The sequence below is a fragment of the Sinocyclocheilus anshuiensis genome, unplaced genomic scaffold (genome assembly GCF_001515605.1).
Source record: "Sinocyclocheilus anshuiensis isolate Anshui unplaced genomic scaffold, SAMN03320099.WGS_v1.1 scaffold199, whole genome shotgun sequence".
In the NCBI taxonomy this organism is placed as follows: domain Eukaryota; kingdom Metazoa; phylum Chordata; class Actinopteri; order Cypriniformes; family Cyprinidae; genus Sinocyclocheilus; species Sinocyclocheilus anshuiensis.
In genome coordinates, this window is record NW_015552582.1 from 2,966,844 (window position 1) to 2,985,762 (window position 18,919).

Here is an 18,919-nt window from a genome sequence, read left to right on the forward strand (position 1 = left end):
CCTCCTGTAGCGAATCGATGCGTTTTTGTAAGATAAATAACCATATTTAAAATGTAATAATCACTTTAATCTAGCTTGCGCTCACTGTTGTAAACGGAAGCAGCTCCGGGTGGATGACGTATGAGTTCGGCTATGCGCATGCGCCGCTCAGAAGTGACGCACGTGGAAACGCAGTGGAGAGATCAAAACAAAACAACGGTCACTAATTAGAAGTACAAAACGAGGATTTGTAAAGAAGAATGTCAGAGGATTTCGATATAAGCCAAGAGGAGACTGGTTTTCCTTTGCTAAAGTAAGGAAACTTTGCTTCCTTTGCTCCTGTTAACAAACGTTGGTTTTCACGAGACTCACTGGCGCATGCGCAGCGCTGACTTCAGAGGTCATCCACCCGGAACTGCTTCCCTTTACAACAGGGCAGGCAAGCTACATTAAAGTGATTATTATGTTTTGAATATGGATATTTTTCTTACAAAAACGCATCGATTCGCTACAGAAGGCCTTTGTTCACCCCCCCCCCGGAGCCGTGTGAGACACTTTTTTTTATATATAAATACTTTTTATTTAACTTGTTTTGGATTGAAGCATGCAACACCCGTTGACTGCCATGAAACAGCTTGAAAGATCAAAGACTATTTTTAATATAACTCCGGCTGGATTCGTCCGAAAGAAGAAAGTCATATACACCTAGGATGACTTGAGGGCAAGTAATTTACGGGGTAATTTTCATTTTTGGGTGAACTAACCCTTTAACAGTCATTAGAGCAATTAGAGCAAACAAACTTATACATATTTGGTCACCATTTCTATGATTCGCAGTGACATCAGATGGACAAGCATATGTAATCGCAGACTTATGTTTGGCGTTTAGTCTCTTTCACGCTGTGTTTGGAATGTTCGCAACATCAAAGCAGCAGTTTTAATGCAAACAGCATTCTTTAGTTGGATCTTCAACATCAAAGCGCTGTGGCATTAATATAAAAAAAAAAAAAAAAAAGTTAACTTGGCAAAAAAGGGCTATAATTTAACTTCTGACCGTTGTCCTTGAAATTATTCCAATTTTGCAGATATGATATGTAGGGTATGAAATTAAAACCTGCCACCATCCAATGTGGTATGTTTTGCAAAGTGGCAGGTAATTTTGCTTATCTGCCAGCCACTGTCGCAGGAGACCTGAACAACATCTCGGATTGACACTGACAAGAAATGCCATTACAGCGGTTTCAGCTTAATGTCCACTGTGTGGATTATTTATAACATGAGAAAGGAGAGCTCTGCAGGTTCACTTTATTTTGATATTGCCTAATTTCAAATATTTGTGTCTTTTTTCACAATACTATACAAAGTGAATGGCATGCAATGATAGAAAATTATTAATATTACAACAATCATTGTTTTAATAATTGCCCCAGTGCTACTGTGTTAGGTTTTTCTAGTTTAATAATAAAAATAATACTTATGACAACAACAACGACGCTATTATTACTATTATTATTATTATTATATAGTTGCTAGTTAGTTAATAATAATAATATTATTATTATTATTGCTTTAGTTGCTATTAATAATAAAAATAATAGTAAAAAGTAATTATTTAATAATATAATAAGAATAATAATACTAAAAAATAATAATTGTAATAGCAACTATTATTATTATTGCTATAGTTGCTATTATTAATAAATAAACTATAAAAAAAGTAATAGCAACTATTATTATTACTATTAAATAATAATAATTATTATTATGAATAATAATAATAATAATAGTTGCTATTTTTTAAAACTAGAACTGGAAAACCTAACAGTAACATTAGGGTCCAAAAAACAAAAGTGTGGGGAAAAAAGTTAATTAAGAGCCTAACTAAAGTACACCAACGAAGTTCAATGTGAATGCCATTAAGGAAATTTTATATACTTTACATATATTTTACCCTCTATATGTTGGGTGGTCTCTGACATCCCCAGTGACCTTAATGATAAAGACTTACAAGCTCTTGAAAAAAGTTTTTGATGTGTTCACCTGTCCAACAGCTTATTTCACTGGTACTGTAAGTAGAGAACCCTAAAACAGGACTCTAAATGTCACATCCTTAACTAAAAGAAAAAAGAAAAAAAAGGAAATGACAATCTCCAGTCAAAAGAAAATCTTTAGAGAATGAGGTGCAAAAGCTAAGCAAGTTTATCACATATTTCATCATTCCAGCAAAGCGTAAACAGATAGACTCTGGACCACTGGAGAACACATCAAATTTACAATTACAATTACTGCGAAAATACTACCACTGTGAACTTGAAGAGTGTTGCTGAATTTGTATTCACTCAGCAGTCAGCACATCCGAACCCTCCATCAGGTGAAGTAGCTGTGCATTGTGCAGTGTTTAATAAAGTTGCTTTAAAGTACTAAAAACATTAGTCAAGGATAAGGCCTGCATTGAGGAACAGCTCATTATAAACACTCGGCAGTGAAAAATGATAATCACAGTGTCCGATGCAACAACTGTCTCTCAACGTGAGTGACAGGAATGGAGAGGGAATAAATGAACAGTTCTTTAATGCTGCAGAGCTCCAGAGCAGGCACGGACACAGACAGCAGTTATGTAAGCAAGCAGGAGAGTGGAGCAGCTTTGCCAGATTAGGCAAATCAATAGGGAGCCTCTGCACCGTTGCTGCAGGGGAAAGTATCAATAATGCACCTCAAGGTTTTCAAACCGTCTAGGTATGCTTCCACCCAAAACAACATTTAAAGCTTCAGAAAGACGTTTTCTTTTATTCGGACTACAAATCTAAAGAAAAGAGACAGCAGAGTGAAACATCGAGAAATGTGTGCCCTGTGCATCAGCAAACCTCAAACTGGGTCACATAAATCAGCCTGTATACTTGTTCATCAATTGCAAGAGGTGGTTTTCCTTGTAGCTGCCTCTGTCCCAGCTTCATTCCCATTCTTACATCGACTTCAGTGGAATAGGGAAATTGATCCTTGATAGGGCTGCACGATAAATCGCATGCGATATTTAACACGCATCTTATCAGTAAAGCCGGTTCTGTAATCAGCGGTAAATCTCCATCACCTGCGGGCTTTCACATTGAGCAGCATTAACTACACAGAGCCGTTGTTCACTGACGAGCTGCGCAAAACCACGTTCATATTCGCGCGATTTTTTGCGCAGCTCGTCAGTGAACAACAGCTCTGTGTAGTCAATGCTGCTCAATGTGAAAGCACGCACGTGATGGATATTTACCGCTGATTACAGAACTGGCTTTCTGACAAGATGCGCATTAAATATCGCATGCGATTTATCGTGCAGCCCTAATCCTTGATCAATGTTTTTTTCCTCTCTGGTTTAGAAGGATGAGAATCAACTTGATAAAGAAAGGTCAGTGTTTAACAGAAGCACCCGTTTCAGACAGGCTGTCTGAATGGGCTCTTAATGTTTGAAACAGTCAAGCGTTGCATTTGAAACACTGTGATTTTTCTTCATCTCGGCCTATGCCTAAATGCTATGCAGAGAGAAGTGATTCTGTTGTTCTTCAGCTTTAAAGGGGTCATATGATGTTGCTAAAAAGAACATTATTTTGTGTATTTGGTGTAATAAAATATATTTATGCGGTTTAAGGTTCAAAAAACACATTACTATCCACATAATGTACATTATTGTTTCTCCCCTATGCCCCGCCTTTCTGAAACGCGTCGATTTTTACAAAGCTCATCGGTCTGAAAAGTGAGGTGTGCTCTGACTGGCCAGCTATCCAGTGCGTTGTGATTGGCCGAATACGCGCACACAAGCCGCATCTCGCACAGCGTATCTTCCGTTCTGCCACACACATGCAAAGCGCGCACGCACACACAGAGACGTGTTTCAGACGGCGCACGCACACCGAGTTGATTCGTCTTTCGCATTTATGTTTGAACAGACACATACACAGAATTGTCAATAGTACCCGTCTCGATGATCATTCTCGTAAACGCAGCCGGTTATGTTTTAAATGAATGTAAACCACTGAGAAAGAAATCGGATGTGTATCATTATACTGGATCTGTGCAGTCGGATTTAAAGGGACAGCAGCCTATAAATCTTATTTTATCTATGCTTGTAAATTGTGTATTCGTTCTTTTTTTCTCCCTTTTTCTTTCTTTTTTTTTACTGACTGTTCACTTGCATTTAATCATGTTTGAACTTTCTCAGACTATATTTTTTTGCTGTGGTATATGAAGAAGTACTTAAAGTGTGATTTTACACACTTTAAGCAATATCGTATCCCATATTGAATATCGAATTTTTTAACAAGGTATCGCATTTTTTTTCAATATCGCACAGCCCTAATAAAAACATACTTACAGTCAGTGAGTTCTAGTCGTGTCCATTTTTGGAAGGCCAAACAAAGTAGTTTCACATTCACAACGAAACACAGCGTCACACATGGCGGGCTAGAGTGAGCGGTGGCTGGAGGCCTAGAGTGAGCAGAGGCCGGCGCCTAGAGTGAGCGGAGGCCTGCTTGAGTGAGCGGCGGCGGGCGGGCTTGCGGCAACCACATGTGGTGACCCCGGGCTGGACTCCGCTTCGTCCACGGTGAATGCCGATCAGGATATCCACAGTGCGAAGTTGATGTATTTCCTCAGCGACCAGCATGGATCAGCTCCAGGAATGACGAAGTGGATATCGTACTCTTTTAGAAGGCCAAACAAAGTAGTTTCGCTTTCACAACGAAACACACAGCGCATTCACGACATGGCAGTGGCGGCAACAACAATACTACAGTGAGAATAAAAGTTACGCCTTCTTTCTTTGCGTGAACATTTGGGCGGCGTTATGCAAATCTTCCCACATCGTGACGTAGACATGTGGGGGCGTGTTAGAACTAGCCGTTTTAGGTAGGCGTGGTTGACTCTGAACTTTTATAAAGAATATTTCTTTGGATTTGAGACTTTAGTCTTTGCAACTTTATAGATCTTCTTTATGCACCAAGAGCTTGTAACACTCCAAAGAGAAAGGAAAAATTTAAATTGCATCATATGACCCCTTTAATATATCAGATGACGGGTTTCTATGTGGATCCTCCCCTGAAAAAGCCTGCCTTCACCACTCCGGCTGGGTGTGCCCCATATGGTGGGTGTTTGTGGACTCGGATTAAATCAGGCCCTGTGGCTAGAAACGAAGTAGCATTGCAATGCTTATAAAAAGATGTTCATACACCAAAACATTACACAAAACAACTTAGCACACCATAAAACGGGCTTCAGACACTGCAACATTGCCTTAAAGGAATACAGGTTCAATAAAAGTTTAGCTCAATCAACAGCTTTTGTGGTCCTCCTTTTACAAGCAAAAATCAGGGTTTCACTGAAGCACTTATAATGCCGTTAAACGGGACCAATCCATTAAACTTAAAATACTTACTTTTTCCATAGTACCGACATAAGATTTAAACAATATCTCGGTTAACATGATTTTAGCAGGGAACAGCAGAATCACTTACTAAACTTTTGCATGTTCTAATTTGACAACATTGCTGCCATGATGACGAAATACCTTAAATATTAAAACAACCATAAAAATGACAAGTTCAAAAGATACTCAATTTAACAGAAGAACTAATGTACACTACCATTAAAAAGTTTGGGGTTGGTAAGATTTTAATAATAGCAATATTGTGAAATAACTCTTTTAAATATAACTCTTCAATATATTTTAAAATGTAATTTATTTGCTGCTCAAGAAACATTTCTTATTATCAATATTGAAAACAGTTGTGCTGCTTAATATTTTTGTGGAAGCCATGATCATTTTTTATATTCATCAGTATTTATTTCAAACAGAAATCTATGAAACATTATGTCTTTGTGACGTTTGATTAATTTAATGCAACCTAGCAGAATAAAATAAAATTAAGTTTTCTTTTACAAAAAAAAAATAAAAAATCTTACTTGATTAATAAAGACAAGAAATTGTCAAAATAACTTTTTGCAGTGATTCACATTATGCAGACAACAAATGCTGTCAATTAAACTTAATTTTTATTGAACCCAGAATATTCCTTGAACCGAGCTGGCACAAGCTCTTACATCACTTTACTCTTCCAAATCACATAGCTGCATATCCATGACCCAATAACAACAAACAGACATTGTAGAATGTATTCCCAGTGTTATAAGTGCCATTTTCCTTCTGTTGCATTTGGAGAGGACCAGTTATATCCCATTTGATTTCAACATAAACATGCACCCAAATTCCACTGCCACACGTGAAAGCCAATGACATCCAGTTTGCATGGTAGCATGAGAGTAAGGAGACTGTGAGAAAGAAAGTTAAATGTGTTTGGGGTACAACACTTCACCAGACCACGGAGCATGAGCAACGTCCATTGAAAATCACTTGTATAAAGGGCTCTCTGTTCCAGGGTGTCTAGTTCTCTCTGAGGTGGGGAGACAGAGATGGGGGGCGGGGAGGGGTCACGGGCACCCCGTGGCAGTTTCCTGTGAGCGGTGGCGGTCTGGCTCGTGTGAAACTAATGAGCGTGGACAGAGCCAAGCCACACCAGGCCAGCTGCAGGTCGTCTGGTCCACCCTGTCCTGCTTTTCTACTGGAATTCCACAGAGATTTGAGCATCAGAGCTGGGCGAAGAAGAAAAACAGAGTGAAAACACCATGCAATCAAATTTTAATCCTTCACATCCAACAATATTCATTGAGTGAAACATAAGGAGACCAGTACCCTTGAAGGCCAGCATGCCGCCCCAAACTGCTTCTTTTGATGATGAGGCGGCGTGACATTTCATCAGAAGACACACTGCCTTGACAGACAAGGCTCGCCCTTTTCCAGAGGGAGCTTGAGGAATGCTTCTTACGACACTTGACCCACAACCTGCCCTCAAAATGTGAGATTCAGCAAATACAATTTCATAAAACATCTAATTAGGTCCTAAAAGGTCAGACCGGCACAAGACAATGAGATGTTTTCTAAGGAGACTGGCCATGTTCCAGTAGCCTTTATAGATGCCAGGACTGGCAAGTCTGCTTTGTTGCTAAGCAAGGGGGGGGGGTGGTTCAGAGGAGTATCGGGTCACTTCAATGTTTTAGACAACAGATTCAAGATGTTCCTCTTTTTAATAAAAGGCGTAACAGACCTAAGTAGTAAAGCAAAAGCACAAAATTATTTTGAAATTCTCAAGTTAAGGGTATATGAGAACTAGGGTTGGATACCGAACTCTGTACTTTTAAAGGTACTGACCGAATTGCATCGGTACTACCGAATATCGATTCACGTTAAATCAATCGGTGCCAAATTTCGGTACCTGAGAATGCATCTGGGCGCATACACTACAGAGAGAGAAAGAGAAACCCTGTGACGTGAGGTCACCCCTGCAACTTGTTCAAACAACACACAGGGCAAGCCGAAATGTGCTGAAGTGTGGTTACATTTCTACGGCCATATGGTTTCTGCGAAAACGCGGATGGGATCGTGGAGTCCATTCATAAAAACGTAATTTACTCTATAGCGCGGAATGCCACGGAATTCGTCAATTTTGGACGAATAAATCAAAAGTAGCCACTGCCACTTAATTCGAATCGCGATATGAACTAGTTTCTGTGAATATTAAAATGCAAAAAGATGGTTTAAATATGAATCCTGCATGTTCCGCTTGCCTCTGTATGTATGAATGGTGGAAACGCATTTTTTTTTTTACTACACAAATACTGAAGCACGCGTGACGCTCGCGGTGATTTTCGGCCTCTGCGTCTCACTATATGATGGCATGAACAACACAAACTTAATCTCCAGAGCTGCTGTGAGAGTCACTTCACGAGAATTTTACTGTTTCATTTGAGAAAACTAGCATCATCATACTGTATACACACAGAAACTTCATGGCAACCTGTCAAAATAAAAGTACGGTTTAGCATGTAACAAAAATATATTACTCTTGTATTACTTTTGTACAGTATAATGTACATCTTTAAATGTTCCATTTTCTATCAAATGTAAATAAAACCATTAAATGATAAAAATAAATTACAACCAGATTAATCCCTTAATTGTAGAAAACAATAATACAATTATTAGCCTATCAAAAAATGTTTTAAAGGAATATTCACACAATTTTTCTTCCATGTATTAATTTCAACAGTAAACCTCAGTTTGTTTGCCAAAAAATAAAAGGGTTTAATTTTCATTTGATTTAAAATAAATGTTTAACGCCTTCATTAGATTTTCAGAAAAAATAAAACAAGGATTTCTGGGGGGAAAAAAAAAGAAAAAGAAAAAGAAAGAAAGAAAAAGTTTGTAGGGCCCTATTGTTCAAAATGTTGAAATTGAGACTTTTGGACTTATTTTTTCACTGAAATAAATGTTTTTGTAATTACACCGAGAGTAAAGTACAGAAAAAAGGTACCGTTGGGTACCGGCACCGAAATTCAGTTACCGATACCGTACCGGTTCAAATGTGAACGGTACCCAACCCTAATGAGAACTGTCTTAGGCATGAATTTCAATGTAATTAATATGGATTTATCTTGAATGATGATGATGTTCATTATGCTTGGGTCACAGCGGTCAGGGAGAGAATTGACAAACACATAAGCCATAGCTTTTCCCTGTAATCATTCTTTGCATTCATTCATTGTCCTAAATAATGCAGTGCTGTTCGCAGGCAAAGCATCGGTGGTTTATTGGTCAGTCCTTGATAGATGATGACAAAGAGAAAGAATAAATAAATCTAAAGATAAATTAAAAGAAATATTTCATTTTGTATAAATAAAATAAAACCTACTATTAGGACCCTTAAGGATTTTCAGGATAATTAAAATTATTTTACCCCCAACTTCTCATTATTGTAACTGTAAAGTCCATTAATATATAAATTAGGTATTTGTGATACTGCTTCTTAATGCTTTATTTTTTTTAAACTGCAAAAGTTAATTTAAAAGTATTAGTAAAGTAAAAAAAAAAAAAAAAACAGAATCATCATAAAAATAATGAGAAAACAATACCATACACATTGTAGTATGAGGATTGGGGGTAAATGTGTTTTACGGTCTAGAAAATAATGGAAAGAGTCAAAATAGCAGATTACATTTACTTTATGCAAAGAAAGGCTTCTGTTTTTTTTTTGGTGTTGGGGTGAAACTTGATCTGGGCATTACTTGGTAGGTTTCATGGGGCTAGCTTTAGAAGATCATGCACAGTTTCAGGTTTAATGGGCATAAAATATTTAAAATACTTGGTCTTAAAATAATTACAGCCTGCATGACAAAGAAAGACTTTTCTCAATAGTATCATCATAAGGACAATTCCAATGACATGAGAACAGTTCACTAGCTTACTCTAACAACCTCTTGGTATCACACACATGGCAGAAGGACAATTTTGCATGTTTTGTGCTTTCATTGGCAAATTGGCCTGCTTCCTGTTTGTGCTTATTTTTCCATTCATCTAAGCATCTTTATCGGTGTCTCTCCTCTGTAAAAGGGAAATGCCACACTGACTTCATTAATTTCTCCAAACTCATATGACAGTATGACACTCAAATTGTCTTTACTATAAATAAAACAGAAAAAAGCACTTGGGCTTGAAATATCGTCATGCTCATTTTGGTGTCCTAAGCAAATTCAAAACAAATAAAAACTAGATAGATTTTGATTGAATTAGAATTTTGAAAATTATATTAAGTTATAGGTGTTTTTTCCCCCCATCTTTTCACTCCTTATTTGTTACACAGCCATCAAGGAAGAGTGCTGGTCCTAGCTGAAGGGTGTTGGGATTATCTAATCATGGTGATTGAGGTAAACAGTAGTGCCACACTTTTGGACAGATGAGAACAGGAGGACCGAATGAGAGGCCAACTGATCAATACCGCAATCTACCATCTCACTGACTCAAGCATTATAGCTAATACTTATAAACCACCCCTTGCCATTTCAGCTGACAACATGAATGAGTCTGCTGCAATATCATCGTCAATATTAATTAGTCTAACTATTTGTTGTGTGTTACAGAGTGCAAAACCACAGCGGGTCACATAATTCAATTTCCATTATATCTAAATATTTTCAATGATTTAAGCCACTGGAATATAATAAATTATAAAGAAAAAGCAGAAATCTGAAAAACTGTACAATTTGGTCCCCTTCCTTGGCAAGAGTCCATCACTGTTCAATTTTTAAAAGGACTTTCATCAGCTCGCACTCCCAGTAGACTCAGCCTATGACCCTTTCAGTGATGTATGAATGAATGTAGGAGGAGAATAAGAAAAGGAGGGGGAGAATGGTGTGGAATTCCCGGATCACACAAATGTTTGACTGAGCCACAAGATATGACGGTGGAAGCTAGCTTGTCTGTGGTTAGAACACTGTTGGTCCTACGCATCAGTCAGACCTTGTGTGTGACAGACGTGCTTCCTTTAACACAGGAATGATGCTTATACAAAAATGTATTCTACCTAAATTTAAATATTTGACTAATGAAACATGACACACTTGATTTCATTAACACCCTGAGACAGTAAGTCTGTTTACATGTGTAGTTATAATCAAGCTACTGCTGGGTTTTGCACAGTTAAGATACAGTCTTCATTCGTCTGTTCAAATACACATGACACAATGAATAAATCTAATATTTGAAGGATTAAAATGACTGGATGATGTCAAGCTACAGTTGCATTATCTAAATAGTTCAGCTTTGCAAAAACCAGGCTGGTAGGATTTCAGTCAGACTAAAGCATATGCGTGACATTTTAAATAGACAAAATTATTACTTTAGTCCAAAATCAAACTTCTAAAATGCATGTAAATGAACTTAATGTTAAACAAAACCGGGACTGAAAGAACCCTGTGTGGGATTCTTTTGCACTAGCTAAATCTAAACCAGATGTGAAACGCACAATATGAACTCTATTGAAATCCATTTTTCTCCTTCAACTAGGGCTGTGCAAAAAATCGAATGTGATTTTCATGCGCACCTCGTCAGTAGAGATCGACCGATATAACGTTTTCCCGATATTTTTCCCAATATTTAAGCATTTTACCATAAACGGATATCGGTTTTGTAATATCGGATTTACCGATAAACGCCACCATCTTGTGGGTGTTTTGAGAATTGCACGCAGGATCGCCATTACAGCGCATCTGAGGGGAAGGGAGACAACAACGTGCACAGGTAAAGTATACTTACTTGCTTTGCTGTAATTAGCAAACTTTATTTAACATAACAGCCATTAACGCACAAATTAGATGTGTTTCATAAATGCCTGAAATGTAGCTAGTTTATGCAGCTTGTCTCTAAGAAATAGAGACGAGCTAATGGAGTCACGTAAGATAATCCGTCAAGTCCTGTCCCAATAAAGATGTAACTTTGCATGAATTAAATAATACAGCCACGAATGAGCACAAGTTGAAAATAAAAGCGCTGAATTTAATTCTCTCTCTGTTGTATATTTGCTCATCATTAGTCTCGTGAAGCCGCTTTCATATTGCTGTTCACTGACCGGTTTGATGTGGTTGATGCTCAGGAAATTCTCCAGCACGGCCACCGCATGTAACTTTTAACAAGATTCACTTGTTTAAAACACCGTAATTATATAAACATTTACTATATAACCATTAATTCGCTAATAAACATCCAAGTAAACACAACTCTATGGAAATTAATTATTTATTATCTCCGCGAGCGACCGCTGTTTGAGTATAGTTCTGTGTAAATGCACAGATAAACAGCGCTTTGTCAGCAGGTATTTCATAATCTAGAACGACAAAAACATTATTAATAATTCTGATATAACATACCAGTTAAGAAATGCAATAAAATACGATGTTTTATTTGTTATATTCCAATATTCCAGAGAATATTATTCAGTTATTTAACATTATCCAGCGAATTATTCTTCACTCTTTAGTCTATTAAACAGCTTATAAATCTACTAAAACTGTAGTTTAAAATAAAGTATTACATTTCTGCAAAGTTGATATGACTCCTGTCTTTAATTTATTTTCTCCATTTGAAAACATTAGACATTCTACATTTATTTTGCTTATTGTTAACATTAGTGTTGCTGCTGATGCTTTTTATAAATAAAATAATTTTTTGTAATATGAAGATTAAAATTAACATGAAAGACTACTAATTTTCAACACTTTTTTTTTTTAAGATGACTGAGAGGAAAACCAAAGTGAAGTATGGACTTACTTCACTCAGTCATTGCCAGGGCTGGCAGTTTGCAAAGAATGTGCTTTATTTATTTTACCTCATCGAAGATTTTATTTTTAAACAAAAACAGTTTAGTAACAGTGCACTTTATTTTTTGCACTTTCAGACCCCTCTATTTATTGGTGTATAAATAAGATTTATTTAGTTTTCTATGCAAGGAGGGAGTGATTGTTATAAATAAAATGGTTTGTTCAGTTCGGTGGTGATCATGTCAAAAACAGAAGTATAACAGTAAATAAATATCGGTTCTGCATATCGGTTATCGGGCACATAAACACACAAATTATCGGTATCGTATCGGTTCTAAAAAATCAATATCGGTCGATCACTAAAACAACAAAAAATACCTCCAACCTGTGGACCCACCTAAAGATACATCACTCAACTATCTTTGAAGAGGCAAAGAAAAAAAGAGATGCTGAAGAGGAAAATACATCAAGCCACATTCAAGCTTCTCTTCCTATGATGTTTGATAAGCAGACAAAGTGGAAGACATCTGATGTCCGCTCAAAAAAACTAGACAGGCTGATTACAGAAATTATTGCTACAGACAATCAGCCTTTCAACTTTGTTGAAAATAAAAGGCTTCCAGAGACTCATGGCTACTGCAGAACCAAGATATTCTCTAAAGAGTGAGAAGTTCTACAGAACAGAGGTGTTCACCAGTATTCACAGCAGTATCGTTGAGAAGGTTAAAGCACTGCTAAAACCTGATAAAGCAGGTTATAACTTGGCTTTTACCACAGACTGCTGGTCCGGTACAACTGAATCCCTCATGAGTCTCACATGCCATTTCATTGATGATCAATGGATTCGCAGACAAGTAATTCTAAACACAAAAGCAATGACTGGATCACACACTGGGGAGTACATTAGTGAGATGTTCTTGGGAATGCTGGAAGAATGGGAAATTGACAAAGACAGAGTGGTTCTTGTTCTCAGGGACAGTGGTGCTAACATTGTCAAAGGTATGAGAATTGCTGAACTGCCTGACATGAGCTGCAGTGCCCACATATTACAGCTTGTTGTCAATGATGGCCTCAACTCACAAAGAGCTGTCCAAAATATTCTGTCAGTGCTGAGAAATCGGTTATCGGGCACATAAACACACAAATTATCGGTATCGTATCGGTTCTAAAAAATCAATATCGGTCGATCACTACTCGTCAGTAAAGCCGCTCCTGTGATTAGTAGTAAATCTCCAGCACGTGCTTTCAGATGGAGTGGCATTTACTACACAGAGCCATAGATCACTGACTACTACTAATCACCAGAAGGGGCTTTACTGACGAGATGCTCATGAAAATCGCATTCGATTTTTTGCACAGCCCTAGCTGCATGGTTCTGACAAGCTACACAAAATCACGTTCAAAATCACAGGCGATTCATTGCATAGCCCTACCTTCAACTTACATTCTTCACCAGAACACCAAGACAGAAAGAAATGTAAGCAATAGAGACAATTACCTTAATGAATGGTGTCCTTTCTACGTAATCACCTCTATGCTTTCTGCTGCTGTATCCACAATCAGCTGGACTAAATTTAGTGATTTGGCCTCCATACATTTCTTTGGAAGCTCCATTCTGATAAAATGACTCCAGACCGTTGTGTATGGAAGACTGGGAATGACACTTAAAAATAGATTTATTTAAAGTAGGGGTCGACCAATTATCGGCGCCGATATTAAGCATTTTTATGATTATCGGTATCGGTCATTTTCAAAACCGATTCGCCAACCCGATGGAATTCCACCTTGCACATGCTGGTCAGGATGCTAGAGCTAAAAAGGGCTTTGAACATATATGCCAGTGAGCATGGTGGGTTCACTAGCCTGAGTGCTGAGCAGTGGAATATTGTCAGTAATCTTATTGACACCCTTTCTCCAGTGGAAGAGGTCATCCTTGAGATGAGCCACTACGAAAGTTCAACGTCATGCATCATCCCATCTGTCAAAGTTCCGAAGATGTTGCTCATCAGCCAAGGTCCCCCCTCTCATGGGATTAAAACAATGAGACAGGAGATGCTGGAGAGTCTCACCAGACGGTTTGCAAAAGTGGAGGAGGTGAAATGTGCAGTCCTTGCCTGTCTTCTGGATCCAAGATACAAGGCACATGCCTTTTCATCTGACACCACACTGTCAAATGCAAAAGAGTGGCTTAAGGAGGAGACAGAGAGCTTAGAGCAAGACAATGCACAAACCATACAATGTGAAGAAACACAGCCAGATGATCCTAGCACCCTTTCAAAAAGGCTGAAAATCGGCCTTGAAAAACACATATCGGTCGACCCCTAATTTAAAGGGGTAGTTCACCCAAAAATGAAAACCTGTCATTTATTACTGACCCTTATGTCGTTCCAAACCTGTAAGACCTTTGTTTGTCTTCGGAACACAAATTAAGATATTTTTTTATGCAATCCGAGAGCTTTCTGACCCTGCATAGACAGCAACACAACTACCACATTCAAGCCCCAGAAAGATAGTAAGGACATCATTAAAATACTCCACGTGACATCAGTGGTTCAAGTTTAATTTTATGAAGCTACAAGAATACTTTTTGTGCGCAAAGAAAACAAAAATAATGACTTTATTCAACAATTTCTTCTCTTCCATGTCAGTCTTCGACGTACGTTCATGAGAGTACTACACATGCATGTGGTGCTGCTGACGCAGGAGCTGGCGCTCTGACGTAGAACCCGGATGCACTGCGCCTTGTTTGCAAGCAGAGGAATGCACACGCATACGTCATGGTACTGTCGTAAATAGCTTTAAATACTTACAATATTTGCACTGCTATTTAATTAAAAAGAAGAGTAATATGTGAAATAAATTTACAATTTAAAATAACTTAGTACTCTCACATTTAAAACTGATCATTTAATTCATGTTTTAAAATGTGGTTGAATAAAATAATGAATTAATAAACCTTTTTTAAATTAAATTTTATTCTCATTTTATTTTTAAAAGTCACTCCTAGTCCTCCATTGTTTTGAACTGCTGACAGCTGAAGCTTGTAAAGTACCACTGATCAAAATGAATAAATAATTACTGGACTATCAGTCTTGGCAAAACACTTCTGTTGTACAAGAGACAAATGCATATAGTCATTCAGACTAGGGCTGGGCGATATGTCAAAAATATCTTATCGATAATCGCCTTTAAAAATATCGCGATATCCGATAATATCGTGTAGCTAAGCCCCACCTCCACCATGCCCTGCCCCCGCCGAGACAACATTGCCGACATGCACCATAAACACACACCATGTTCAGTTTGGTCTTAATTATTGCCACAAAAGTTTGGTTTTACTTTTCTTAGTTTGTGCTTAAACTAACAGAAAACATTAGCTTTGCTGTTATTTTGGTGTTGCTAATAATTTCCACTCTGTTCTTATCAAATTTGTGTTTGAAATGAATTTCGTTTTGTGAGGAGAGCTGTTGAGGAAAAATAATAGAACCCAGTTTTAAGTTCATCATGGTGAAGTTGGACATTCTGGCGGTGATTGTAAGAATGATAAATGCATGTTGATGTCATATAATAACGTCTTCAATAAAATATGCCTATTTTCTGATGTTTCTCTTTCTTTTTGGCATTATCGCCTGTGTAGACACATTTCATGATGGTAAGTTTAATTTCCTTAATTATAACAATTGCAGCGTTGTTTTTAAACTTGTAGTCAAGCTATAACGTATTTGATATTTATCATGTATGACTAAAATCATGCAGGGATTAAAAACGAATCATTTTTTCCTTTCTGGTAGCCTACTAGATCGGAGGTCTCTTTTGGCTGCTTTATAAAATAACTGCTTTATTTATTTAGAATCAGGGTAATTTAAATTTAATTTTTGTATTGTCATTTTTATAATTTTTATTTTATTAATCAAAATACAACACCCACAATATAATATTCAGTGTTGGGCTGCCGAAACTCCGAACGCGTGCATGTTGAGGGGCGAGCTGAGAATGTCTTCATCCGTTTGCGACAAAACTTTATAGTTTTGTTGCAAATGAATTAAGAATTTATAGTGCTATATCTCAGCTTAATTAAACATAATTATATTGTATACACTGTTTAAAAAATCTGTAAAAATATTGCACTGAAATGTGCGCTGAAGGAATTTACGTATTTTAATTATACCTGTCATGTTTGTGGTTTTTCATCATTATACAGTCTGTTTAAATAAATATTCAAAAACACATGCAGTGCTACTTTTTGCCTTTTTTTCTGTTTAACTTTTATTAAACTGCAGATCAAAATAGAACAGTCCTATACCCTAAATAAGGATAAATTATATTGGACCGCATCTCCAAAATAATCGCATACACAGATGCACGTTGCCATTAGAGATGCACCGATTGCAATTTTCTTGGCCGATTCCATTTTCCGATTTTTTGGAAGTGTGACCTGCCGATACCGATTTTTGGCGATTTTGATTTTCTTTCTAAGAACTGTAATTGACAGCATATACAAACAAAGATCTATGCAAATTTCAATGCAAAAATTATTTACATAATAAAATAAATTATTAAACATTACAATTCCCCCAATCTGGACTAAGTTACAGATTTTCTCTCCCTTAAACAACTCTCAAAATAAAGTGCTCTGTGACTGGAAAGAGGAAGAAATAGTTAACTTAAAATGAGTTGCTGTATATTATTAAACATTACAATTCCCCCAATCTGGACTAAGTTACAGATTTTCTCTCACTTAAACAACTCTCAAAATAAAGTGCTCTGTGACTGGAAAGAGGAAGAAATAGTTCACTTAAAATGAGTTGCTGTATGTAACAAAACAGATGTCAATTCCAACTATGTTTATAAATGGTCATTTTTTCCCCTAACCTTATTAAATGTGTCATCTTTTACATCAAATTCTTACTTTGTTTCAATTAATTCAGAATAATAAGAAACTGTAGAGTTGTTACCATTCAAATGAAATTATTATTAACACTCTTATCTTTCCACTGCTGAGGAAACAGAAGCTGCATCTGAAGTGGCATTAGATGCATTTACACAGACAGTTTGATGAACCTGAGGTGCAAAATTTCAAATGCATAAATAATTTTATAAGATGCAAATGTTGAAAAAATGGAATGATACTTTTAAATATGACTAAACCACCAGTAGGTGGCAGCAAATGTATGTTTTAATGAGTGAGTCATTTATTCATTCATTCATTCAACCGATTCATTCAAACAGCTGATTCATTCAGAAATGAGGCAAGTGACTGTCCGTATGAATGGGCCACTGAATCATTGACTCACTCGATTCGTTCAAAAACGTGGATTCATTCAGTAACGAAACACCGCTGTGTGTTGCTAGGAGACACGCAACAGTTCTGCTGTGGCTTTGATCGGACCTATTTTCATCAGCGAAATTGAGCAAAAACAGTCAATATTTTGTCTAAAATCTAAGTCACTTAATTTAACTTCTTGTTTATTGAAATACTATTTTATAAAATCAGTGTCACATTGTAATCTTGTTGATATTGATATTCAGGGAAACATCATGGCTGTATAATGTTGCTTACCTTAATCATATTTTGTAAATATCTTTGTTTTTCTACCGCAGTATGCATCTATACATTTCTGTGAGTTACTTTGTGTGTGCTTTCTCTCTCACACACTCACTCAGGCTGCGCAAGCCTCATCTGGCACGACATAAATACATTATCATTCGCCGTTTACACTGAATGCAATTAAAATTAGAATAATTTTCACGCGAAACGAGATTTACATGCGACTGTGAGTGTGCGCGTGGCTGTGACGTCATTGCCGGCGCCACTGGCAATAAAAGGATCGGCTCGGAATCTGCAAGACGTGAGACTGACCGGCCAGACACCGATCCAGGCCGGTCGAGCGAAAAATCAGCCGATTCCGATCACTGGCCGGTCAATCGGTGCATCTCTAGTTGCCATTATAGTAGTCAGCACCGAACAGGCAAATAAAATATAAACTGAGGTTACAAAAGTGATTTGCTTTTCTTTTGTTCTTTGATTAACATTAATGACTGGCGGCAGCAGCAGCTGTCAATGCACGGATCCATTAGTCTACACCCTTGTTTTCTTTCTCAACTCTTTACGTTCACTTAAGACATAACCGATTGTATTTATGGGATATTTTTATATAATTCTGTGTGTATTTGTCCATTCGAATGTGTAAGAATGCGAGAAAGAGAGCTCAGTCCAGTGTTCGCGTATAAAAGAGGCAGCTTTTGTGTGTGCGCTTTGTGTGTGTGTGTGTGCGCAGCACAGAAAACAGCGCGCGAGTGCAGAAGGGAGTTCTATTTCATCTTCACCCTTGTTTTCTTTCTCAACTCTTTACGTTCACTTAAGACATAACCGATTGTATTTATGGGATATTTTTATATAATTCTGTGTGTATTTGTCCATTAGAATGTGTAAGAATGCGAGAAAGAGAGCTCAGTCCAGTGTTCGCGTATAAAAGAGGCAGCTTTTGTGTGTGTGCTTTGTGTGTGTGTGTGTGTGCGCAGCACAGAAAACAGCGCGCGAGTGCAGAAGTGAGTTCTATTTCATCTTCTTGCAGTTGAATATTTTTAAATCACAATAAATGCACATACAGAAATCGAGAAGCAGAATCGAAATGTAATTTTATAACAAGTAATTTGATTCCTGACCTTACGCATCTGATATGATTTCCGAAATTGGAATAGCTTTTCGATTCCCAACCCTCCTACTAAATTATTTAATTCTTGCAGGCAAAAA

At 37.2% G+C, this 18,919-nt stretch overlaps 1 protein-coding gene and 1 pseudogene across 2 annotated transcripts in view; one reads left to right on the forward strand and one right to left on the reverse strand.

The window, feature by feature from the left end:
• Positions 1–18,919, reverse strand: part of LOC107665372 (BTB/POZ domain-containing protein 7-like) — a 71,267-nt gene that overhangs the window by 32,703 nt on the left and 19,645 nt on the right. The window lies entirely within an intron of this gene.
• LOC107665307 (zinc finger BED domain-containing protein 4-like) lies at positions 12,662–13,301 on the forward strand (annotated as a pseudogene).